The 27,738-nt window shown below is 32.4% G+C and overlaps 1 pseudogene; it reads left to right on the forward strand.

The window, feature by feature from the left end:
• The first annotated feature begins 17 nt into the window (after window positions 1-17).
• On the forward strand, window positions 18-27,394 carry LOC149542252 (homoserine kinase pseudogene; annotated as a pseudogene).
• Window positions 27,395-27,738: the final 344 nt, after the last annotated feature.

The following is a 27,738-nucleotide window of genomic DNA, read 5'->3' on the forward strand; positions in this document are numbered from 1 at the left end:
CAGAGCGGTGCTGGGCGATGAAGCTATGGTCGCGGAGGGTGGAGGTCCGCTTCGGCAAAGCCACAGCAAAACCACAGGCGGAGCCGCTAGCGGTGGCCGCTAAGCAGGCCACCAGTGGTGACCGTTGCGGTAACTGCAGTAGAGCCGCTAGTGGCCAGATAACCACAACAGAAAAAAACAAGCTGCAAATATATTTTTGCATTTTTTTTTGAAATTTTTGCCTCATAACGCGTGCAAGGGGTCGTATGGCCCTGTCGAATAAATTTTTTTGGCCTCCCAAACCAATGGTGTCCAAAATGGACAAATTTTATATGGATTTTGGGGTTTTTGGGTGCTCTGAGTGCAACGGTGATCTCTGTTTGAGCCCAAAGTGACCAAAAAAAAAGGTCCCCCCTAAATCCACATAAAAAGCTTCTGAAACCCTTGAAAAAAGAAGCTTCTGAAATGCTTCAACAAACCATGAACAGCGAGTGGCAAGCTTGCTCTAATACCATGTTAGATTAGGTGAAAAACTAATCTCCCAAGAACACCTGCATGCATAACCTTGTCACATGAATAAAGAAAAGAACAGAGGGAAGGAAAAATCACAGAGGCCAAAAAGCCAGATCCATCTTATGGACATGCAAAGAGCAATATCTCATATAATCCAATAAGTGAATGAATAAAATACAAAGAGGTGAATCCTTATAAATGAATCACGAAACTCGAAAAGGGAAACTAAATCCTAAAAAAGCTAGGCTTGCACAATATAATTAATAGAATATTAATTATATGCACCTACAAGATAGCTTAAACAAACTAGAGTAATAGGCAACTTAATTAATTAAATCAAAGTAATTTAATTAATGAGTTAGAACAAATAATTACTCTAACATTTATAACAATAGAAATTAGTAATAAGTTTAAAATACTTACCTATGTAATCTCTTTTCATGTGTCTAACCTCAATACATTTGAAGCATCTACCTCTGGACACACATATTACTTCCTCAGGTGGTTCGTCTTGCCTAGATTTATCAACTTTCTCTATTTTCTGAGGTTCATCATGTTTTGCTGACAAATCAATTAGTTCTAATTCCTTTGATACTTTAGAAGATGTGCTTGATTCTACCTCACTCAAATTAGATTCCTTAGGGGATTCAATATTTGAATCTTGTTCCCTGCTTATTTCAACTTTTTTAGTTGATTTCTCTCTAATCAGATATCCAATTCTTGTCTTGTCGTAAGGTTTTTGGTGAAATATCTGTTGATCTATCTTCTCACTACTAGAATAAAGTTTCTCTAATTGTTACTAGGCTTGTGTTAATTCTCCTTTCAAAATGATATTATACTTTTGTAATTCTTCATGTTCAATCTTGATAATATCTAGTTCAGATGTAACTTGACTTAAATAGGATCTAAGTTCTGCATTCTTAGTTTTTAGTTTAGGTTCACTTTTTCCACCAGTTTTCTTAAGACTCAAGTTCAATGATTTTTAGTTCATGTTTCAAAATCTCATTTTCTTTCAAGAGATTTCCTACTTCATCATTTTCACTAGTCTATGCAATTTATTCCTTGTCAAATTTTAGATCATCAATCTTTTCTTTTAGTTTCGCAATGAAAACTTTTGAATCTTCATATCTATCTTCTAGGTTATCTCTTATTTCATTAAGACGTAAGTTTTCTCAAGAGCTTCTTCAAGTTTTTTCTTCGACTATTCCATACCTTTAGGGATCTTACTTAAGATTTTAAACTTCTTCTGAGAAACCTTTCTTTGTACCAATTGTTAGAAATAGATAATACTAAGAAATGGGGGAGGGGGTGGTGATGAATTAATATTCTACAAAATTTTTCCCACAGCTAAATATTTTAAATTTCTTTATAGCTTGCATATGAAAGTAAACCAACAACGCTAAATATTAAATATAACCATACACAAAGAGAACTCATAACACCATTATTTGTTAGCTAGGGAAACCCTAGCCAATGGAAAAATTTGGTGGGAATGATACCCACTAGATGATTCACTAAACAATATGATCCTATTAAGGATATTGAACCTATTAGGAGTCTATGAAGTACTTATAGTGTCTCAAGTCCTTCTTAGAGGACTAGACCTTGTTAGGAGTTGGTAGAACAAATTCAATTTATACAAGAAGAGCCCACTGCCCTAACATATAATTATACAATTCAATTCTTCACAAGAGTAGATGTACATACAATACTTTTTGTCTATTTTATTTTACACTTGCTCTGATCATATATTAGATGTAGTTTGTATATCATCAACCAAAACTATTGTATAGATCATATGTTGCATAGTACATCATATATCACACACTTCTTTCTATTGCACAACACACTTATCTTCACAAGATAAGATCTTTACTTATACCTTACATTTTCATAATTCTTTGCTTAGTTAGCCTTCATGTATTCACATGCTTGACATAGTATAAAATAACTTATGGAATAATATCCACATAGTCTTCTCATAACAACTTAGTAGTTATTTTTTAATCAAAATAATTCCTTAAGTCATACAATCCAATTCTCTACTATGCTATGTTTGGTAATGTTAATACCTAAACTAGTATTTCAATCATAACTCACATTGTATTGTTTGTACACACCTCAGCATTGGTACACATCATCATGAAAATTTTATGGATTTTCCATTAACCATAAATAAGATAACTCTCAATGATTTATTCTTACACATCACATATGTTCTTTATGCTGTTGAAAGTCGTCTAACACTTAGACAATTTTCTATCTTTAAATGCATAAATGAAATGTTGAGACATGTTTCCATAAATGGTAAAAATCAATACATCTATCTGACCATATTTCCAACATATATTTTTGACCAAGATATACCTTTTTTTTGAAACATAAGTGTGGAAAATAAAATTAGGTTCTTGATGCCTTGAGGCAGTGTGCTACACTATTAACCACAATGGAAACATAGGTCACTAGTTTTGATGCTACTAAATTGATGATGATTTTTGGGAAATTGTAGAATCCCTAAAGGCTTCATCTTATAATAAGTTGGATCATGTGAAAGGTGACTATTTTATGAAAGTAAACAACTATGTATACTAGAAGGATCTATGCGGGAAAACATTATTAGGGAATTTCACAATGGTGGACTAGATGGACACATTGGAAAGGAAAAAATAATAAACTTGGTTAAAGAAAAGTTTTATTGGCCAAAGATAAAGAGGTAAATCACTAAATATGTGGAAATGTGTAGAATCTATCAAGTTTCTAGAGGACATTCACAAAATACCGGATTCTACATCCTTTTACCAATACCCATTAAATTGTGGACTGACTTGAGTATGGCTTTTTCATTGGCCTCCTGCACACTCAGTGAGGTAATGATTCTATTTTTTTGTTTGTTGATTGATTTTTAAAAAATTTCAACTTTATTTCTTGTAGAAAGAACAATGATGCAACTAGAATATAAAAACTATTCTTCTTAGAAGTTGTCTGTTTACATGGTCTTCCAAAGACCATTACCTCTAATAGAGATACTAAGTTGTTGGGTTATTTTTTGAGGACTTTGTGGAGAAAATTAGGAACAATTTTACATTTTAGTAGTGCCTATCATCCTCAAACTAATAGGAAAAAAAATGTATTCAATCATAGTTTGGTGATCTATTACATTGCATTGTGGGTGAGAAGCCTAAATAGTGGGACTTGGCATTACCCCAAGAATTTTTTTCCTACAATAGTTTTGTTAACAGATCCACTATTAAAGCTTTGTTTAAAATTATCTATGGTGAAAGCCCTCAAGGTGTTATAGATCTTGTGTCACTTCCCTTGGGATACAATATTAGTGATGATGGAGTTGCCTTTGTTGAACACCTTCACTAGCTCCAACAAGATGTCAAATAAAAGTTAGAACATAGTAATGCGAGTTACAAGATTTCTACAGATGCTACTCAAAGACAAAAAAAAAATTCTATAGGTGACTTGGTGATGGTTCACTTGAGGTGTGAATGGTTTCCTACAGGAACATATCATAAATTGAAGTCTAAAAGAGATTAGGCCTTGCAAAATCATCAAAAAGCTTAATGATAATGCTTATGAGGTTAGCTTAACAGAAAATATTGACATCTCCCATATTTTTAGTGTTTTTGATTTATACACATTCCATGGATATGTTCCAAATACAAATGATGTATGGGGACTAGATTGGCAACATCACCTTCCCAATAAGAAGGAAAAGATTGCCAAAATTCTTGACAAGCAGTAACTTTTGACTCAGACCTAGATTTTCTCTCAAATTTTTATAGTGGTTTCAGAAGGAGGATTTTAATAGGCCAACAATCAAGATTTTCTCCAATATGTCTAGAATAATTTACTTTTTAGATCCTAGAAAATCTGTTTAGACCCCCAAAACTCCATTTTCATAATTTTTATCTTTTTCTAAGGAAAAAAAAAAATTAATAACTTCGAATGGACATTTCCAAATTTGAATTTTAGTTGGCATGTCAAGTTGTCATACCTTAAGGAAAGCCCAATTTTATTTTCATCTTTTTAGGAGTTAATTTCAAAGGTTACCTAAAATGACAAAATAGAAGATTTGTTATAATCTCTGAAAAAAGGTAATTTTCTATTTTTTTCAAATTTAGAGAGTTTTTAAGTTGTTTAAGAAGTAGAAAAGAATTTTAGAAGGAGTTTGGTTAACGGAAGAGATTCAAGCTTCAAAATATGATTATTGCTTTTGTATTTTTCTATATGTTTTCCTTCTATAGAATGCATTATTGTAAATAAGTACTTAGGTACTACATCAATTCTCCAACATATCAATCTCCCTTCCAATAGGTTAACTAGAGAGGTCCTAAAGGGATGATATTTTTCAATACTCGATGCCTCAAAAATTATGGCAAATCTTAGCCTACATGGTGATAAATAAACTTAGTGCCATGCTATTATTCCAATCACAAGCAACCATCAATCCCAAAAAGTTGATTATTCCTATTTTTGTAGTATGGCCTCCAAATATTTCATACGAGGAACTTGTAGATGGAACTAGTGGATCTAGTGATGAAAATCTTTTAGGAACTAGTAGCTTTGTGCCAATTTATAAAGGGATTCTAAAGAATGCTACAAATCTTGTTGCTATCTCAATTCAAAATATGAAAATGCTCATCACAGTTTCAACTAAGAATGGAATTTATTAAAGAGGGTTTGACACCACAATCTAACTAAAATTATTTCAATATGCTCCAATCTTGATTTTAAAGCCTCAATTCTTGCATTCATTTCAAATGGAAATTTAGAGAGATGACTATATAATTCAAAAGGTGTTGGATGTAGATTGAATTTGAGTGATTTTATAAGGACATAAATAGATATGCAAAGGACATGACATATCTACATCATTATTTCTGTGTTCAAGTGATTCACTGTGAGCTCAGGCCCAATAATGTCTTATTGGGAGATGACATGACTACATATATAGCTAATTTTGGCATTTCTAGTATTATTTTTGGCAAAATAATAGATTCTTTGACTTCTAAAGATGCACTTAAAGGGTCTATAAGCTATATTTCTCCACTTGTATAGATTTCTCATTATTGTATTATGCATTTTGTTAGTTTACTTGATCTTATAAACTATCAAATGCTACAAATAAATTAACCCTCTTCAATATGATTTATCTATTCTTATAGAGTACATAATAGGAGAAAAGCCTACTACAAAGGGATATGTATATAGTTATGGAGTTCTAATTCTAGAACTATTGATAAGGAGGAGATCAACAAATGATATGTTAATCGAAGGACTCAATCTAAACAAATGGATAGAAATACATTTTCTTAATAAAATATTACATGTGGAGGACAATTATTTTATTATAGATGCCCATGATATAGAAACATCAATCATAATAGAATGCCTTACCTTATTTATACAAATTGGGTTGTTTTGCATGAGGAAGTCACCTGCACAACAACCTAATATGATTGAGATACTTGAAAAACTACATAAAATTAGAGGTTCCTTTCTTCATACCTCTAATTATCCTCAATTACTAATAGACATCTCACCTTTTATTGACAATACAAGAGGTACAAATATGGCTGGTTCAAGGAACAACAAAGGATTTTCTATATCTACTTCCTAGGTTTTTCTATATATATTTTTAATTTCTTGTCTAGCCAAATAGATAACAATAATGTTTATGTGTGATATTTTGTAGCAAATACTATATTGCAAGGCCAAAAAATAATTTTCATATTGTGATACCTATTGTGATTTCACAATGCATGCTCCATTTCAGTTAGAAATGGCGACCCCCTACTTTATTTTGGGCTTTCTAGATCCCTAATCAAGGGTCTGAGTCCTTTTTAGGGTTTTATCTAGTATTTTTGGTCAAATCCAGGTCTTAGATCAAAAACCTAGATCATAGAAATCATTATTCTAGGGGATAAGTCATATTCGTAAAGAAAAATGACACACCAATGCACCTCATTAGGTGCTCTAGTGCACCAAACATTGATAAAAGTATTCCCCCTTGGTAATGTGCACCTACATAGCTACACAACACCAAAGGGTGCACTGGGACCTAGGTCTATAAAACCTAGGGATCCCCTACCCTCTTCACTCTTCATTTTCTTCTTCTAACTCCTATACCCACACAAGAAAAACTCTAGTAGGTGTGTTGTTGTGCCATCTCACCCCCTTTCACTTGCACTCACTCATATAAAATATTAAAACACCAACTTAAGGTGTGCAGCTACACACCTTTTACCATGTAATAAAGCCTTAAAAACTAAAAAATTTAAGAAACTTTAAAAAATATAAACAAAACACCAATTTAAGACACACAATAGTGCACCTAATTAGGTGCGCTACTGCACACCCTTAAATGAAAAACATGACTCACATAGGTAAATGCACCCCCCATAAGGTGCACTAAATGCACACCCTTTTGTGCCAAAGTGTATATAGGGTGTGCATCTATGCACCCCATATTTAAAAAAAAGCTTAATCAAGGGACAAGTGCACTTCAAAGGTGTGACAAGTGTGCCCTTTTCTACATATAAGGGATAAAATTAGGTTTTTTAGATTTTTTGAGCAATTAGGTCCTATAAGTTTTGTTTGTGTTTGTATTAGAGTTTGATTTATCAATTTTTCTTCAACTCCAAAAAAATAGACATTATTTTTGTGCAAATTCAATGGCTTCTTCATCATCCTCCCTTGCTACAAAGATGGTCCCAAAAATCATGGTGTTCAAGCTTCAAGGCATTCTAACCAAGTCATGCTTTCAAGACAATTATTCAGAGATTTGGGACACTGAATTGGGTCATACAAATTGGAATGCATTCTTGGTATTGTGAAACAAGCCTATGAATAGGTCATCATTAATATTCACTCTAATCTAATTAGGACTTGTCAATGTAGCATCACACCCAACATCGATACAGTCCTCAGAGATGATTATGAAACTCATTAAGAATTATGTTTCTGAAGAAATGGTCATGAAGATCATAATGGGAGAAATCATCCTACATCTTTAACCCAAGAACATAGAAAAGGTGTTCCATCTTTTGAGGGCAGATCAGTTCATCAGATTAACCTATCACTAAGAAAAAAGATGGTACAAGGAACATGTAGATGATGCATTTGAAATCATTTAGTTCTCATACCTTATTGAGAAGATTCCTCTAGGACATCAAGTAGGAAAAGTGGACATGACAAGGGGCTACATGAAAGAAGATATTGGATATTCTATAATACTCTTGAGTAGAGTCATGGGTTTGCTAGCATTAGGACACTTGAACATATGGATAGTGCATTTTATTGAAACTATCAAGATGACAAAGATGCCAATTGATTGGGATTCCATTCTTAGTGAGAACTAGTACTGAAGAAGCTTCCAGAACATAGGAAGGAATATAGTATAGTGAATGATGCATTTATATTAATAATCATCTAGTTCATTGAGCAAGATTATGTTAAGAGGATGTTAGAGGAGGCAGCGAAAAAGATTTCAGAGGTTGGAGCCTGTTACATCTAGTATCAAACATTCACCTATTTGATGGTAGCAGGTATAATGATCAATCCCAAGAAACTCCCTAGGTACCCAAGTGATAGACTTATATTGTTTGAGTTTGCTCGAAAACTCTTGTCTGCATAAGACAAAGTACAAAAGCAACACAAAATAGCATGGGTATGGCCTATCACTATAGGACTATTCAATGTGGTCCAAAAACAAGATATTCTATCATTTGAGCTTGAGTGGGATTAATATCCTTTGGAGAAATATAGATCTCCTCCCCCTTATTTTGATAACTTTGGGAGAGTGCAACATCTAGTTGGAAAGACATTTTAGCATGAAGATGCAATTGAGGATCACTAGATGAACGTAGTAGATGAGTATGATATCTATATAAGTGGTTGTTGTAGGATGAATCTCTATCTCGAAGGGATTTCTTTGAGGATAAAGGTTCCTTTGAAGATAGCACAAGAGAATATTGAGGATGTTCTTGTTCCATTATTTAATAGGGACAAGATTGGTGATCGAATTATTATGAATGCTAAGATTAACAAAGAGGAATACTTAGATATGAATCATAGGGCAGGGCACATTATCAAACTGACAAACGATTGGATCAAAAAACATTTCAATTTGCATCCAATTTCTCAAGTAGTAGTCTTCCATGCTCAAGCACTCCTAGCAAGAGGTTGAGGATTTAAGGTTACAATGCTTATATTTATAGCTTAGTCCCATGTGACGCCAGAAATAGTGCACCAACTTGACAAAAAATTTGGATATTATAGGGCTTAGAAAGCTATAGGTAAGAGGAAGATAAATTTTCCTCAACAAGCTAAGCCAAATAAGGAAGAAACTCAAGCACCTCCATAGCCAGGGGAAGAAAATGTACAAGGGTTATAAAATATTGAAGCTACATAGACCTAGGACAAACCCTAAGTACTGCTAACTGAACAAGGCCAAGGAGAATTTGAAGCTAAAGTGCAATTGGTGTCTCCACCTCAATAAGAGGTACAAGCCCCCTCTTCCTCTCCTAAGAGAAGAAAGACTAAGAATCTAATCAAGAGGAGACAAAAGGTGATTAGGAGATTTATTCCTTTCCCATCAGTCTCAGAAGTTATCCCAAAAGAAGGGGAGGAAGAAGATGATGATGCAGATAAGGAAGATAACCTTCCTCTGAACTAGAGGACCCATCTTGCTAGAGCCATAGAGTCAAAATGGAGAAGAAGCTCCACAATTACACCACCATCAATTCCTAGGTAGCCCATTCAATCTACAACCTTTGAGGATGAAATGAAAAAATGGATAGATGAGCAGGAGGGTGAAGGGATTGATGTCTTCAAGATATCAAATTTTGATTTTATGCCAATTGCAACTGAATTGGTGGAAGAAAAAAGAGATAATCCAACTAATCAACCTCACTAGGAGCATTGGAGTCAGTTGCCTCCTGAGCCACAAGGGCCTGAAGTAGCTCCATCATCACCCATTCAAGTTACATTTTGTGTGGATAAAGGATTGGCTACACCTTTACCTTAGAAAAATGAAGAAAGAAAAGTTTGAGCTAAACAGGAGGAAGATCAACAACAAATACCCACTGATGAAGTGTTAGAGGAAGGGAAAATATGTGAGTACCCTCAACAGGCTTCCAAAGACAAATGGGTGAGAACTATGGACGGCATGAATATAGAGACTCCCAGTGTGAATCTCTCATAGAAGGAGAAGACTTGAGAGGGGGGAGATAAGGGAAAGATCATAGCAGAGAAAAATCCTTCATCATCAAAAGAAAAATCTCTGATGGAGCATATCCCAAGATTGCTAAGAAAAGAGGTGATAAGAAATAAGAGGCAACAATTACCTACTAGGGAAGAGGATAGGATAGAATTAATTGAAGTTCTTAGGAAACTTGAGTCACCGGCAAAGGATGCACATGTATTAGCCTTTTTTATGTGTGATCAGAACCATGACTTATTTTCTCATGTGGCTATCCCTCCTCTACATGCACATGTTGAATAATTGACTCCAAGATATTACCAGATCAAGGAAGTCATGCTTGTAAAACATACATTGGACATGACTAATTTGATGGTGACAATGGGAATTAAAGAAGTGTTTAGGCACTTAGAATAGGATGGGGTAGAATATATAACACTTTGGAGATAGAATGATATCCTAAAAGGATATCTAAATGAAGTTTTTGGTCCTTTAGATGCTGCAAATCCTGAGGAAACTTTGAACGCAACACTAGAGAGAAGGGATAAGGGTACAATACAATTAGACCCATTTTTGAAAGCTTGCCAACAATGGAGAGAAAGTTTTGAAGAAAAAAGTGTACAGATTATACATGGAAATCTTAAGCTACTACATCATATGCAGGATAATGTTGATAGGCTAGTGGCCATTTTGAGTCAAGATTTTGGTTTGATGGTTGAATTACATACCTATGGGCAAGGACTTGCAAGCAGTACGGTCAATCAAAGGCTAAAGGTATTGAATGTTAATGGAAGTATATATAGTAGAGTAGTTAGATAAAATTGATTATTAGATAGAGAAGATTGTGGATGGCAATAAAGTAATGGAAACATTACAAGTGGAGATTCATAAACTTAAGGATCAAACCCAAGAACAAATTTTGGAGGCAGAGAAACATTATAAAGATGCCTATTTAGACATTTTTGAACATGATTCAAGGGACAAATTGATAACTATAGAAGTAATAGTTGAGAAATTTTGGAATACTTTTGAAGAAGCCGCTAATGATGATGACATCAGAGAAGCATTCAAAATGGTAAAAGCATTATTAGAGTTGGATGTGAAACTCAAAGATTTTGCTGAGATTCGCATTGAGGTGGGAAACCATAGGCAAAAACTGAAGGATAAGTATGAAGCCTTAGATTTTCTAGATACAGCTCAAGTTACTAAGATTATCGAGAAATTCAAGGGCAATTACCCAAATATAGCTTTGGTATAAATGGGAACAAAACCCAATAGCCTGAATTTCAGTTTTGACACTTGGTGAAATTTTGCATTTTTTTAACCTGCTTCCTAGGTGTGTAGGTGCACCAAGTGCACTTTTTCAAAGGTGCATGTTTTTTGTGGTGTTTTGGAAGATTTTTGAAGAATGGGGAGGTGTGCCAAAAATTAACTACCAATTCAAAATTTAGAGCTTTCCATGCATCAAAAATACATTTTGATAGTAATTTAACTCCTACATACACCTAGTGAAGATGGAGCTTCTATTTTTGGCTCTTCCAGACACTCCTATATCATCTAATGGCTTTCTCTTTCTTATTTTTTCATGATTTCTTTGTTTCAAGACATGTAAAGGCTCATGTATCCAATTAATGATATAAATATGGAAGGACTCCTACTAAGCACTAGTTAGAGAGTCAGTTTGTACATAAATAGATTTGTTTTATTAGTTTAGAAGCATATGACTGCATATAGATATCTCTTATTCTCAACAAAAATTGAGGAGAAGATTTCTTATAAATTTAGGAAGGTAATATGTATTCCAAGCTATTATTTTGATGCAATAATATATGCTTTTGGTGCTCGCATTTGGAGTTTAGTAATGCTTGTGTAAGTGTGTTATATTTTGTAAATGTTTGTTCATAAAGTGTAATTGAGGCAACCGTTTTATTGCATTATTTTGATTGTGGAACCATTTAATTTTGGTGTATGTTATGGTTTTAAAAATTCCACTAACATACTTAGTTTGAGAAGAGATCATCTATATTTTTCCTACATAGTTTTTTGTCTCACATGAGTGCACTTTCCATGGCCTTGCAATTTTTATGAAAAGTGAAACATCTTACGGTTACTGAATTCCCATCAAAAATTTCATCAATGGAATTAAGGAAGTTTTTCTCCTACTTTGATTGGTTACCTACCAATCTTTTCAAAGACTTGATTCATAGACATGTTGTTTTCATAGTTTATGTCTATTAGGAATTTACTGTTCAAGTTATTTGCTTAAACTTCTTGTTACCCTATCTTCACTATTTTTTTTTAAAAACACTTGGTTATGTTAGGAGTTAATATAGTCCCATTGTTAAATAAAATTCATTAAAAAATAGAGAAATAGAAAAATATATTTCTTTTTATGTGTTTTACTCTTTTGAAATAGGAAACGAATTCTACATCTTATCCAAAGTTTTTATAACCAACAAAGGCCACCCTATGAAAAAATACATTTATCTTCAACTAAGTCGATTCTAGTAGGTTACAATATCACCTGAAACCTTGGAGTTGATCCTAGATCAACTTTTCAAGAAAGGAATTCGAAAGCATTCCTCCCATTAAGCATCATGCAAAATAACAGCTGAACAATACCTATGATATGTAGAATATTTTGAGATAATTTATTTCACATTTGAAATTGACAACATAATAAGATGTATATTTAATTTACTTTTAGGCTCATTAATTATATAATGTCAACATTTTTATAATATTAATCATTTCATATTTTAATTGGAGAAATATGTGATTGTAAAATTTTGTATACATTTTTTTTTTCTTTTATTAGATTTTCTATTTATTTTCATAGAATAGATTAATATTAAAAAATAATGACATAATCTTGTGTAAAATTAAACCCTATCATTTATCTCTTAATTTATTCTTATACATTGTAATCCAATATAATCATTGAAGACTTGTATTTACTAAATTTCTTTGTATGTCAACCTTAACATTAGTGTTATCTATCTTGATTTGAAAATTTGCATATCCAATGTATTTTCCATTGTCATGAACCTAATCATTAATTATATAGATGATAAATTCTAATGTTAGTCAGTTTTTGCACATTATCATTTTTATCTTTGGTTGAACAATTAATTTTTTTTGTCATTTAGTTTTATGTGCTAATATTTGAGGGCACGTACTTACATTTATGCAATATCTTTTTAACTGTAGCCATTGTTCACAAACTATTTGAATTAAGGGAGAAAAACTCCTCAATTTTGTGTAGTTATAAAGTCTAGATCTTTATGATTATCATATAAGCATATGCATTCTTGAAGAGTATCATAATTATATACCTACTTTTCCTCAATTTTGTATAAATACAAAATCTAGATATTCACGATTACCCTATAAGCACATGTATTCTTCAAAAGTATCATAATTCTTTACCTATTTTTTCAATAAGTTTAACTAATAGAAAATGCGCCCTTTTAATATCAATGATAATTTTCTAAATAGGTATTCAAATATCACTAGTCTTAGATATATAGAATGAAAAAGAAAAATGAATAAATTAATCATGCAAGAAATAGAGCAAAGAGCCATATGAAGGATGGTTGAGTTTATTTATAAAAGATAAATACACAACAATGGAAAAGACCTATTATTATAGATTGAATTCAAGGAAAACAACCAATTTAAGATAAAATTTAAGTATTTGAAAAGATAGAGAGATGCCATTCTTAGAATAGGTAGGATCTATTTTTTTAATTAATGAAATCATTCTTCATTTGCAAAGCTAACTAGCCATTTTCATTATTTCTCATTTTACAATATAGCATTTAATTTTAAAATGAATTAGGGCATATAATATACATACAATAAATACTTTGTAAAATTAATATATTTTTAATATGATTTGAAGAGTATTGCTTAATGCAAAAAAAAAAGTCTAAAATAGTTTAACATTTTATTATTGAGATTGAAGATACCATCATTATATTATATTTCAAAAATACCCTGAAAGAACAAACTATTTTAGATGGCATAATCCATTGTAATGCATTGTAACCAATTATGTTTTAATACCTATTTACATGACTTGCACTCCATTACCTATTATTATAAAAAGGTAGATGTGAGCAATTTTGTTGAAATCCAGTTGAAAAAAATCATTGTTAATAAGGGAGATTATTGAAGAAGAATGTTTTCAATCATTTTTTTGTCATTGATGTCAAACCTACCATTTGTTGGAGAGATAATTTCTTATAAGATCTAAGTACTATCACTTAGTTGATTGATGAAGAGGATTTAATCAATAAGATGTAACAACAACACCTTGAGGAAAGGTTGAGTTATGATTATGTAATGAAGTACAAGGATCAGTTAAGACACTGGAATGGTGTATTGATAACCTACTTGAAGAAACAAAGGTTGGCTGCAGTTAGAAATTTTAGAAGAACAGGTTATAGTAAGACTATCTGCAATGCTTGACAAAAGTTGATAGTGGGAGCCGAGAAAAGTTAGTTCATGCCAAGCTAAAAATTAGTTAGTGCTAAGAAAAAGAAAAATCTAGTGTGTGCCAAGTAAATTTTTTTGTGCCAAGCAGGTTCAGGTGCTGAGTGAAAATGCAATAGGTGTCGAGCATTAGTTAATTATAGTTGATGCTGAGTGAAAATGTAATAGGTGTTGAGCAACATAGTATGTGTCAAGCATTAGAAGGATAATAGTGTCGAGCAGCTTTACTATTTGAAAAGTCAAAGATTCACCAAATTTGAGCTGACAACCTTATTACATTAAATTTTGTGAACCGGGTGGAAGATAAGGATAATGAGCTGGTGGTACAAACTTTGAAGTAAACTATTTTTAGGCAATTCTAAGTAGATTCTACATGAAATTTCTAGAAGGAAGAAGATAAGGTACATATACATTGTATCTTACCTAATCTATTCAAACCCTAATTTGGACGAGGGAAAATAGAGCAAGAAAATTATTCTAAATTCCTATTTAAGGAATGACTCATCATGAAGATAAGTGTAGAGTGTGTGGTGTCAAAGAAGAAGGCACTGAGAAGGTAAGAGACAACCAAGGAAGAAAAGAGTACAAAGACTCTTCTTCGACAAGTGACCATAGGTGTGACTGAATTGGTATAGTGAGCAAGAGACTTAAATAGATAGAAGCTTGAAGAGTGAGCAAGCTATTAGAAATGTAGAATACTAAAAGCCAAGCATAATTGTGGACTGAACTAAGATCTAAAACTAGCATGATAAGTTGTAAGTGATATTAGATCAACAACCCTTATTGTTACATTCTAGCAATCATATCAATTTGGGTAAAATCCTATGGACTTGAGTTTTCCTAATAGCCATTGAGAAATCCTTTAACATGGTGAAATTCCATGTGAATGATCCAAAGTCGTTTAAGTAAGCTCACTTCTAATACAGTGAATGAAATCCTTTAATCGGGTAACACTTAGTAGTGTGTGTTGTAACCTTTAATAGGGTTGGTCTTTCACAGGACATCACTTTAGAAGAGTGAGAAAGGAGTAGCATGTTACTACTAGTTTTTCCCAAATTGGGTTTCCATATTAAATCACTATTGTATGTGTGTTGCACTTTCATGTTCATTGTTCCATATTGATTTATCAATAACTTTCAAGTTTGAATAGTTAGCTTGGATGCTTGAATAGTTTAATCGGTTCACTATGCTAAGTGAAAAGTTTTATTAGGACATTAGGACCTTGAATAACTAATTCACACATCCCCTCCCCATAGTTATTCTAAAGTGATTCTAACAATTGGTATCAAAGCTATTTGGTAACTTAGTTTCAAGGTACTAGAAGCATAAAGATCAAGATGTCTAAGAGAGAAGTTCCCAAGCTCAATAGAGACAACTTCGCTACATGGTATAGTCTAATGAAGCTTCAGCTTGGAGAAATAAGTGACCATGCACAAACCTCAATTATAGTGGAACATGTTGATCTAGCCAGTGTGCCTATTGCTAAATATATGAAGAAAAAGAAGAAGCATAATCAAGCAATGTTGGAGATTGCATGATATTAAGGGATATAACACTACATTCAAGATGTGGGATGCTATATCAACTATTTATGGAGGAGATAAAAATTTCCAAAGAGCCAAGTTATAAAGCCTCAAAGGAAAGTATGACAATGAGAATGGAAAAAGGTGAAAAATTTGCTCAATATGTTTCTAGACTAAAAGAGGTTGTAAGTGCAATCAGAAGTGCAACTGGTCACATTGATAATGAAACTATTCTATGTAAATTCTTAAGAATATTATTACTTGTCTATGCTATTAGACTATCTGCTATACAGGAACTAAAATGCATTCTAGGAAACAAACTAACTCGTGAAGGTTTTGTAGGATGACTCACTACATTTGAACTATCCAATTTTGACAACTACAAACCTAAGAGTCTTGAATCTACTTTTGAGACCAAGCTATTGTTGAAAGACTCTAAAGAAGTAAAACCAAAGAAGAAGAAAAGAAAGATAAAATATGCATCCAATGATAGGAATAGAAATAAAGAAGATTTTGAACAATTGGAAGCACTGCTAGCTAGAAGATTTCATAGAGGCAAAGGTAAATTCAAAGGTAAGCTACCTATCATTTGTTTTAATTGAAATGAAGTTGGTCATATTGCAGAAAGATGCACACAAAAGAATAACTATAGAGAAGGAAACAAGTATAAGAACAAAAAAGAAGATGATGACAAAGATTACAAAGACAAAGGCAAGAAGTGCTACCTTGTTGAAGAAGATGATTCAGATAAAAATGATGATGAAGTAGTCTATGTTGCTATGAAGGATGAGTGTGATGAAGATGAGGCAACATCAATTGTAACCTATGTAAACAATAATGAAAAATGGATCATTGATAGTGGATGATCCCATCACATGATAGGAGATAAAGGTAAGTTCACTACCTTAACTCAGCATAATGGAAATAGTGTTAGGTTTGGAAATTATGCTCCATGTCTAATAAAAGGTAAAGGTTACATTAAGCTCATAGAGAAGATTATTATTCAAGACTTTATTTATATTAGATTTCTTTGTGCTTAAACATTGATATAAGTGATATACATTTAGATATGGAAATTTTCATATCTAATGTATTTTCCATTTTCGTGGACTTCATTAATTATTTTAAAGTTAAATTCAAATTCTGCTCAATTTTTGCACATTATTATTTTAATCTTTGGTTGAACAAGTAATAATTTTTTTGATTTAGTTATGTGTGCTAATATTTAAGGGCACCCAATTACATATATGCCATATTTTTAATGTTAAAGTATTTTTCACATATTATTTGCATTGAGGAAGGTAAACTACTCAATTTTTTGATTATTCTATGGACATATGTATTCTTGAAGAATCTCATAATTTATTACCTATTTTATCAATGAGTTTGACTAGTAGAACATGTCTCCTCTAATATCAATGACAATTTTCTAAAGGTGTGTTAAATATCACTAGTATTAGACATTTGAGATGAGAATAAAGAATGAATAAATTTATAATGTATGAAATGGAGTTAAGAATCACATAAAGGATGACTAAGTTTATGCATTGAAGATAAACATACAAAAATGGATAAATCCTATACTTTTAAATCAAAAACTAGAAAAATAACCAATTTAAGATAAAAGTTGAGGATTTTCGAAGGTAGAGAGATGTCATTCTTAGAATAGGTAGTATCCAAATCAAAGATTTTTTAATAGCTACACATTTCCATTATGTGTCATTTTAACTCTTGTCTCTTGAACTCTTCAATCTTCAATCAATTTTAACAAGATGTCTCCAAATTGTGCAACATGATTTGGATATTATTCTTATGTCCTATGTTAATTGAGTATATCATCAAAATGGATAATTAGAAATGTCTCTTTGAAAGTGTGCAAGATGTCATTTTTATATTTCATTAACTTTTACGAGTGCATTGGCTAACTTGAAGGGTATGCAATTAATCACTTGAATATGTCCTTAATTGGGAGGCATACTTTAGAATTTAGGAATATTCAAGAGGCACTTCTTTCTATCTTGACATGAGGTCAATATTGATGAAGTGTTTTTCTTTCTAAGCATATTTCAAAATGTTGTTTATTTGAGGAATATATTTCTCTTCTTTAGAAAGATCTTGTTATGAGTCCTCTTGTCAATGTAAATACATGTCATCATATCTTTCTTTTACATGAGTTTTGTGAGACTGCAACAAGGTATAGCGCTTAGTCATGTTTGCCCTACTATATAATTTTCTTAAACTAGTGTGCGATTTAATTAATTTTTTAGTTGACCAAATATTTTTTTTTTCCAAAATAAATACATTATATAAACAACAATAAAATGAAATACCTTAATTATGATGCCATACAAAAAAACCTTGAGGATGATGCCATTATAATAACATCTAAAAAATTAACTAAAATGTAAATCTTATCAAAGGGGACATGTAGTTTTTTTTTTCAAAATTCCAAAAGTCCCCTTGATAAATTTTTAGCAAATACCCATTAGAGTGATTTAATTGAAATGGAGATTTGATTGGAACTTATTTGTCGACGAACCAAGAACATATTTTATTTGTACAATAGTTTGATTAACTTTTGTGATTATTAAGGAAACATTGGGGGAAAGAGTCACTTTTGCATCCTATAGAATTTCTTTCTAAATGTGTTGATAGTCATCTAAGGGCTAGATTCATGAATTCCTTATTGCTTCAAAATAAAGTTTTCCAAGAAAAATATCCAAGACATTTGATTTTGTTGCATTATTTAGTACATTCACATACATTTATGCTCTAATGCATTGTCGATGATAACACATCTTTCTCTTAGAAAGATTTTATGTTTCTTATCTCTAGGAGTACTCTTCAATGATGGTATTTCTTGTTGAAATTGTCATTTAGGAATATTAATTTTACACTTTTTTATCAATCTTGCAACCATTACATGCATGACCTTAATATTTGTTTATCAAACTTGCAACCATCATGTGCATAAGAAATTGTGTCATTCAAAGGAAGTTTCCTATTTTATACAAGGACACATATTGCATCGTTTGAATTGTCATTGGCACAGTTATTATGATTTAATATATTCTAATTCACATTCTCATTCAAAGGGTAATTACTACTAATAAGTAATAATCTATCCTTCTATGCTTCTACATAGTTTGATAGGTTCACCAATTATCATGATTCCTCAATTAGTTTTCACTATGATTTCCACAAGTTTTAGTAGGTGGGAAGCCTTTAAAAGTGCACAACTCGTATTCATTATTAAAAAAATATCTTAGAATAATCATGGTCAAGCTAAGTTTGAAAGGTAATGGTCTAGCTAACTATTAAAAATAATGGTTATGCAATGACTAGTTCTTATAACATCATGTCTTTGTATGCATTGTAATGCTTCCTTGAGCATCTCTTGAAGGTCAGACTTGTCTGCCTACATAATTTTCCATATAAGATTATTTAAATTGGTGATGTAATTTTAAATCCCACACATGTTATCAATATTTGAATAGAAATAACTCTAGGGATGAACATTAAGTCTTTGGGAATTTAAAGCATTATAGAATGAGGTGGTTATTGCAGTCCACCCTGAAAAAATAAAATATTTAGAAGGAAGAATCCCCTGGAGGATTTTATTTTTTGGGTATTTTTGGCATACACTATGGAAGAAATTAAAGATAGATTTGAAGTTTAGTTCATCACATCATCCACAGGCTGATGGATAGATAGAAGTTGTGACTCATAGTTTAAGAAATGTGTTGAGATGTTTGGTTGGAGATAAACCAAAAGAATGGGATTAGATTTTACCACATGAAGAATTTATGTAAAATAATTCTAGCAATAGGAGTAGTGGTAAATAAACATTATAGATTGTATATGAGATAATTTTTAGAACTGCTTATCAATTGAGGCAATTGGATAAAGGAGAAATGAGTAGTGCTGAAGCAAACAAATTTTTTGAACATTTGAAGAATATCTATGAAGAGGTGAGGAAGCATATTATAAAGATGAATACACAGTACAAGGCTAAGGAAGATGTGAAAAGAAGGTATAAGGAGTTTCAAATTGGAGATTAATTCACGGCTCATTTGAGGAAGGAGAGATTTCTAGTAGGTACAAATAATTAGCTAAAAATGAAGAAGTTTACACCTTGCAAGGTAGTGAAAAGGCATGATTATAGAAATGCCTATGAAGTAGAGTTTCCTGTTGAGCTGAATATTTTACCATTATTTAAGATTTCAGATTTGACAAAGTATCATGAAGGAGGTGATAGAGGTGAAATTGTAGAAGCACAATGGAGTATTTGAGTAGCTAGTTTAACTAGAAAGGAAATTGAAAGGATACTGGATAGTTGTGTTGGAAAAATTACAAGGAACAAAATATATGAGGAATACCTAGTCAAATGAAAAGGGAGGCTAGTAGAAGATTCATCATGGCTAGCAAGGGAGGAGGTTAACCATCTTGGTTTTCCTCTAAACACCTGAGATGTGATGGGTTCACTTCTCAAATTACCTTGGGTGTTTGTTGCAGGAGCATCCTTGGTCTAAGAGAAATCTTACATCAACCAAAAATGTTTCATTTAAGTTGTTTGAATAAGGGTTGTCTTAATACAAGTTTATTGTCTATGGAGGCTTTGTACTCACTAAGTTAGTCATACAAGTTTAGAATGTCCTAATTTTAGAGGTGGAGGTTCACCTTAGTCATATCAACCTTCTAGTTGAGGCTCAATGTCATATCATAAGTATCAATGAAGTTATGGTGGATTTTTTATATAAAGTTTTGGTACAAAAATTTGTGCTTAGTTTTAAAGGCCTAAACATGCCTGAATGAGGCCTAAACACTCGTAGGATGGGAGCTTGCACTGATTTGAGCTTGTAGATAATAAGATGAGGATTCTGAAAAAGGTGTTATAATAGAAAATTAGATAAATGGTTTAAAATTGTGGCTTTTCAAATTTGGGCCAACCAAAACTTCCAAGAAAAATGTTGAAGGTTTATTTGGCCAGCTCTATATGAATTTTTAGGGTTTTTCAGCCCTAGGTATTATGTTTGAGTCTCTAGAACCTTCTAAGGCGGTATAAAATTACCTTTTTAAGAAATGCCAATAGATTGTTGAGGACAACTCTAGGTGATAGTTTTTTGATTCATATTTCAAATTAATTTAATCAAGGAACCCATGTGGGTTAGAATATTATAATTTTAAATTTTGTAAATCTATAGTTGCAGCAATAATAAGAAACCCATATTTTATTCTCACAAATTATTGTAATTTCTTTGTTTCTCTTATCTATTTAAGGTATTAAGTAGAGAACCCTTCATAAAAAATTTTGTGATATGAATGGAATTACCTATATATGAGCATCATTTTAGTGAAGGAAGTAGCCACAATCATTGGAGGGAAGCTCACATAGAAAGTAGTGTAGGAGCACCTAGAGTTCTAAGCAAAACCCTAAGATATATTGTCTTGTAAGTGAATTTTTCAAAGTAACTTGTGAATAAGGATTAAAATGAGTCCCTAGAGTGTGTTGGAATCTTTATTAAGGTCACTAGAATGTGTGAAATTTTTTTTTCTGAGGTGTGTCAAGAATTGTCAAGTACTATCAAAAGTTGGCAAGACAGAGAAAAATTGGTTAGATTCAAACTAATCTCAAAATGTGTGAAATAGAGTATAAATAATTTTAATTAGTTTAATCATGCACATGTAATAATTATACACCAATTTTCATTATTCATGAGTGGTAGAAGTGCAATATTGTAAAAGTTGTAAAAAATTGTCAAAGATGACATTAAAACTTTGCAATGTTGTCATGAAAATATTTGACAAGAATATGAAAAATGGGTACGAAGTGGTTGTGGGAAAGATTTAATAGTTGAGGCATGAGTAATGGAGCTATTTAATACCATATAAGATCTCAAATCAAGGTTTGAGACTTTTATATGCAAACTTACTCAATAAAACTTGGCTAATTTCCTATAATTACTATCATAGTCATCTTGCAACAGAAGTATCTATATATGCCAATGGATTGACTTGAGTTTATTTGTTACATGGTTATATAGGTATTTTTATAACTTTATTTTTTTTTAATTTTTAGGTTAATGTAATTTTTTTGATAGGTGCAAATAAATAAATTCCATTGTGACTAGTTTACTAGTCCATATAGAGTAGGACTTAAAATGGCATTAGCATGAAATCCAAAAGTGGGAAATATACAAACTCTTCGAAAATACTAGGGAAAATTTTAGATTTTATAAATATGGAATTTTTAGTCAATAGTTTTAGGTTTTTTAATTTTACAACTAATCCCTAGGTGAGACAAGGGGTACCTAGCTAGGAGACTTGGTAACCATAGTGCTAGGATAGAGGGTTTGATGGATTAATAATTTTAAGTCAAGTACATGGAGGTGTAAAGGGAAGTATAAAGGACATGTTTGAAAAAGGAGGAGGCAATTTGAATTCATTTTTAGCATGTTGGGAGATTTTGAGGCCATTGTAGTCCAAACAAGTTTGAAACCTTTGGTTTTAAGCCTAATTCAAGAAAAGGGTTGTACAAAAACTTTGGGGTTCTAAAACCCTAAAAATCCTTTAGTACTATAAAAAGGGTAGATGGAATGGTGCTTTTTTTTCGGCATTATTTTACAAGTTTCAAATTTATTACACTAAAACCTCTTTAGGAGGCCTAAATATGCCTAAAAGGGCTAGTAGCACTCTACTAAGGATTTCATAAGATCAATAAGGTAACTTTGCATAGTATGAACAATGTGATACAAGATAGCATTGAATGGTGTTGTATATAAACCCATCCATCCAAGGCATCAAGGATCATGTCCATGCAATACTAAGTGATGGACTTAGTGAATTGGGTCTAAGAAAGGAAGAGTGGTAGTAAGGAGTATTTGCTTTCCAGTAAGGTCTTTAGGGAAAGGGGAGTTGGAGTAAGATATATTATAGTGTAAGTTCATTGAGATGTCCCTTGAAATTTTAGGATAAATTTCTTCAATGAGCCTAGAAGGACGTAGGGCTGAGGGCTCAAGAAGAAAGATCTCCCTACCAGACTAGTATCATAGTCTAAAATAATTTTGGCTAAGGTATATGACAGAATTTGGTAGTGATTCATTGGGTGATACAACCATGGTAAATAATTAAGATTTATCCAAGGAAATGATAGAGAAAAAAAAGAAGAATACAATTCTTAGAGAAGAACTAGCATCCCTAAGAGATAAGCTAGGAAAGGTAGAACAAAAAACTGAGAAGGTGAGTGAAAATTTGAAAGAAGAAGAGGATAATGGTAAGGAAGTGGATGAAGAGGATTAAATCCATAAATTTGACCCACCTATGTATCAAGAACCATTCCTAAAATCCATAAAACCACTGAGTGAAAAATCCCTTTAGGGGATACCCTTGTTTAGTAGAAAGATGTATCCTAAGCTAGTGATGGAATGGATAGAGGGAATGGAAAATCACAATGAGTGTGAAGGGGTTACTCAAGCCCAAAAATTTAATTTAGTGAAGCCTAGATTGAGGGGACCAACCTTAGCTTTGGGAAAGTTTCTTCAAGAAGAAATATAAAAGGAGGGAAGGAATCCAATACCTAATTGGAAAGAAATGGTAGCAAGAATTAGGGAGAACTATTTACTAGAGGATTGTAAGATTCAACTACATGAAAGGAGAGAAAACCTAAAAGAAAGAGACATGGATGTGGTTTCTTATACAAAGGAATTCCAAAAACTATGCCTCAGATCAAAATTTCAAGAAGAGGATACCATCACAATAGCTAGATATTTGAATGGGCTTAGTGTTAGAAAGTAAAGTCCACCAATATAACTAAGACGGGGGTGTGAATCAATTATTAGATCAATATAAGTTTTATCAACCATAAGTATGTTCTCAACATAATCAACAACCATAGGAAGATACACATACATAATAACACTAGATATGTTAACTAGGGAAACCCCTGATCAGAGAGAAAAACCCGTTGGGTATAGTACTGACAAAATGATGTACAAATATTAATGTTCCTTGTAAGAGGAAGGACTCTATTAGGAGTCTATATAATACATTTAGTACATATCAAATCCTATTAGGAGAGTTTGAATCCTTGCTAGGATGTTCCAACCCTATTAAGAGTTGTGACAACCCTATAAGGAGTTGTACAAGGCAAAAGGATCCACTATCCAAACACATTGTCCAACCAATCTCTATATTATTCCTTGTAGAATAATATAATGTAGAATAACCTGAACTTCTTCTCTATCCTCTTAACTAGATTAAACATCTTGTGATCTCAATACCAGATCACCAACTTTGTATCCAATAATCGCTTAGATTGATTACTCACATTTACCAAATACTTTGCATGTCACATAGTCACATATCTATATCTATATACTAAATTAAGGAAAACAATCTTATTTTTATACCACATCCACAAAAGAATTCCTTGAGTCAACCTTAAGGGTTTCTCAACTAATCATAATAAGACCTCATTAAGATAAACATTTATTTTATAATTACATAACACTATCGGCTCACAATATTCTCAAATATTCCACATGTGTGATATCCAACCTCGGGCACTCACTGAAATTATCATCAGGCTATCTTATTTCACTTTCTAACCTAATTCATCATGATTCTATCCATGTTAAGGGATACAATCCAAACATCAGAAACTACTTCTAAGGTACTCTTTAAGCACACTATTGCCTATAACTCTTGAATAACTCTTGCATATCTGTAACTCTTTACATTAGCACTTGTCCACAACATCAAGACATAATGTAGAATATATCCTCAAATGTGCTTGAACTCATCATTAATACATAGTTTGTATGACCTCATTCTCTATCTACTACTCTACTAGTATTTACAAAAATAATACTATGTTGACATCAATGACAAACACAGTCATGAATGTAATATGTCAATCATGCTAACAATCTCTCAAATTATTAGGATACTCCCCCTAAGGAATACCATCAAAATTCATGCTAATAATCTCCCCCTTTGGCATTGATGGAAACACATATGAAAAATATCTAAATTCTAAGAATAAATCCAACTTTTTTGTTGCTCTTGCTCTCTTCTTTTCAAATCATCTTCATCAATCAAATCTCAAACTTGTAGAAACAACTATCTATTAATCCTTCCTCATTCTTAGATGGATGGAATAAATTGTTGATACTTCTCCCCCCATTGATATAATAGAATGTGATCATCTTCCTTCAGTACATTTCTCCACCATACATTCTCTTCCTATATACATCTCCCACATACTACCACAAGATGTTTTTAATGTAATCTCTCCCCCATTGACATCAATGATCATAAAGGAATCATTATGTCAATCAACTTCTTAAATTATTTAATGAAATCAAGTGTCCAAGGACACTATTTCATACCAGCTACTAACAGTCCTTGGTGATTCTGCTCAACCATAGATACTCTCCAAGGACTGTTAGTGCTATGGAACTATCAACATTCAATCCAAATAAACAATAGTGCTATGTACCATTGGACTTATGCACTCTTTGCATCATCTACATAGAAGCGGGTAGGGAATAACCCTAATGAAAATTGACAAATATTTAAATGTATCCTTAGGAAACAACTTAATAAAAATATATGAAATCTACTCTTTTGTATTAGCATACTCTAATCTCCTTTCTTTCTCTGTAACTTTCTCTTTTGAAACATGATACTTAATTTATATATACTTAGTCTTAGAGTGTAACACAGGGTTCTTAGACATACTCATTATACTTGTATTATCACAATGTATGGTAATAGGTTCTGAAAACTCAATCACAATGTCCTTCAACATCTATTTCATCCACATGATCTGATTATAATTTTTTGTTGTTCCTACATACTCTACTTCTACTATACTTTATGAGATATAGTATTTAGGATTTGATGATGAAAAAATCTACAAACCATGGATATCTTACATGCAAATAATTTGTTACAAGGAAGAAACAGATGTAGAGAGATAGAGAAGAGTTTTCTCAACAAACAAGAAAATTGTTTTCGCTTGTGCAAAATAGAATGAATACATTTACAACCGATCAATCCTTATGAAGGAGATTGAAACCTAAAAGAGAAACCTTAAAAGGTAAATGAAATTTAATAATTACTAATTAATTACTAAATGGAAATGCAAGGTGCATAAAGTGGAATACTAACAAGGAAGTAAAAGTATTTTAATAAATTAAATTAAACTAACTTTTTACTCTAAAACCCTCCCTTGAGCAACAATGCAGCTACAAATAATGCAAGGAAACTACAATGCTGAAAGAAAACTTGGGTTTCTACAACAAGGCCTTATGAGGTACCCAATCATAATCAAATCTCTATGAAACAGAGAAATAGAGAAAACCCAGTGGGAAAAACCTTGCTCTAAAAGGAGATAGAAAAGAATGCACAAATGAAACATATCAAGAGACTCTTTGAAGACTATAAGTACAATGAAATCCCCCATGATAAAAGCTTGAGACTCCATAGCCCCACCCCCCCCCCCCCCCCCCCCCCCCCCCCCCACCTCCCCCCCCCCACCAGAAAATGGCAGAACTCCTATGTCAATGAATAGACCAATGTGGCTCCAATCTGAAGGAAATGAAGGTACTGGACAAGGATGATAAAACCCATGTATGTAAGGTATAGCTAAAAGTCCTAGCTAATGCTCAAAGGAGAAAGCATGAGAATTCTGAAATGGAATCCCCTATGGAGGTTGGTTAATAGGTGTTTTGAATCTATCATCTAAGAGGAGATGTACATCCTCTAATATATACTCAAAAAAAACATTAGGTTCAAACCCTAGTCCAAGATTAATGCCATTATTGCAGGGGAAAAGTTTGTTATAGATCATGTTAGTGTACAGGTGAATGAAGGTGTAGATCCTAGAAAAATTGTGATTGTATCGATATATGGTGATAAAAATAGACTTAGTCATGATCCATTGAAGAATTGTACTAGGATTGTAGCTAAAGCAACCATGGAATTTTTTTATCATATATTTTGTAGGCTTGTCACTTTGTCTTCGCAAAGGTATGCCATCAAGAAGTTGGCTTGGCTTAAGTGCGATAGTAGCTATAGTAGCTTTGAATGGCTTATTTGGGCATAAATTAAAAAATGTAGACATTGTTGTGGTTGGATTGAAATTAGAAGAAATTGTAAGTGGCTATCATGCAGAGACTATTGCCCCTTCTTTGATTGGTGGTTTTTATCTTCCATAGAGTTATAGTGCACTTGATCTTATCTCCCTTCCATTCCCTAATGATAAAGAGCTCCTCTTTGTTCTTGTTACTCCTTTGGAAGCCCCAGAAGAAAAATGCATGTAGTTCTTCAAACATAAATTACTATGAAGGATCACATATTGAATTATAGCCAAGCAACAACTCTTGTCATAGTTGTACATCAAGGGGATCTGTGTCTTTTGGGAGCTTCACTATCATCAAATTCTATAGCCAAAACCAAAAGGACCCCTCTAATTCTATAAATGTTGGCAATTAAGAAAGTTACTTTTGAAATAGGTTCATTTGGATGCACTATAAGTGGAGCTAGGCCTACTTTTGTAGATGTCACAGACACACTAGAAAAAGAAAAAGCTATTCTTGAAGCCATGGTGGATATGATAGTAAGGAAGGAAAAATTAGAAACCTATGTAGCTATTGAGAAGCTTTGATACCATGTAGGATTTAATTATGAACAAATCCATAGACCTCAGATATCCTCCATGCAAATAACCTTTTGCAAGGAAAAAACAAAAGAAGAGAGAGAGGAGGAGAGAGAGGAGGGTTTTCTCAACAAATAAGAAACTTGTATTTGTTTGTGCAAAATAGAATGAATAAATTTACAACCAATCAATCCTTATGAAGGAGATTGAAACCTAAAAGAGAAACCCTAAAAGGTAAATGACATTTAATAATTATTAATTATTTATTAAATGGAAATGCAAGGTGCATAAACTGAAATCTTAAGAGGGGGTTAAAATAAATTTAATAAACTAAATTAAATTAACCATTTACT

Source organism: Cupressus sempervirens, chromosome 8 (genome assembly GCF_028749045.1).
Source record: "Cupressus sempervirens isolate cs-2001-9-10 chromosome 8, ASM2874904v1, whole genome shotgun sequence".
NCBI lineage: Eukaryota > Viridiplantae > Streptophyta > Pinopsida > Cupressales > Cupressaceae > Cupressus > Cupressus sempervirens.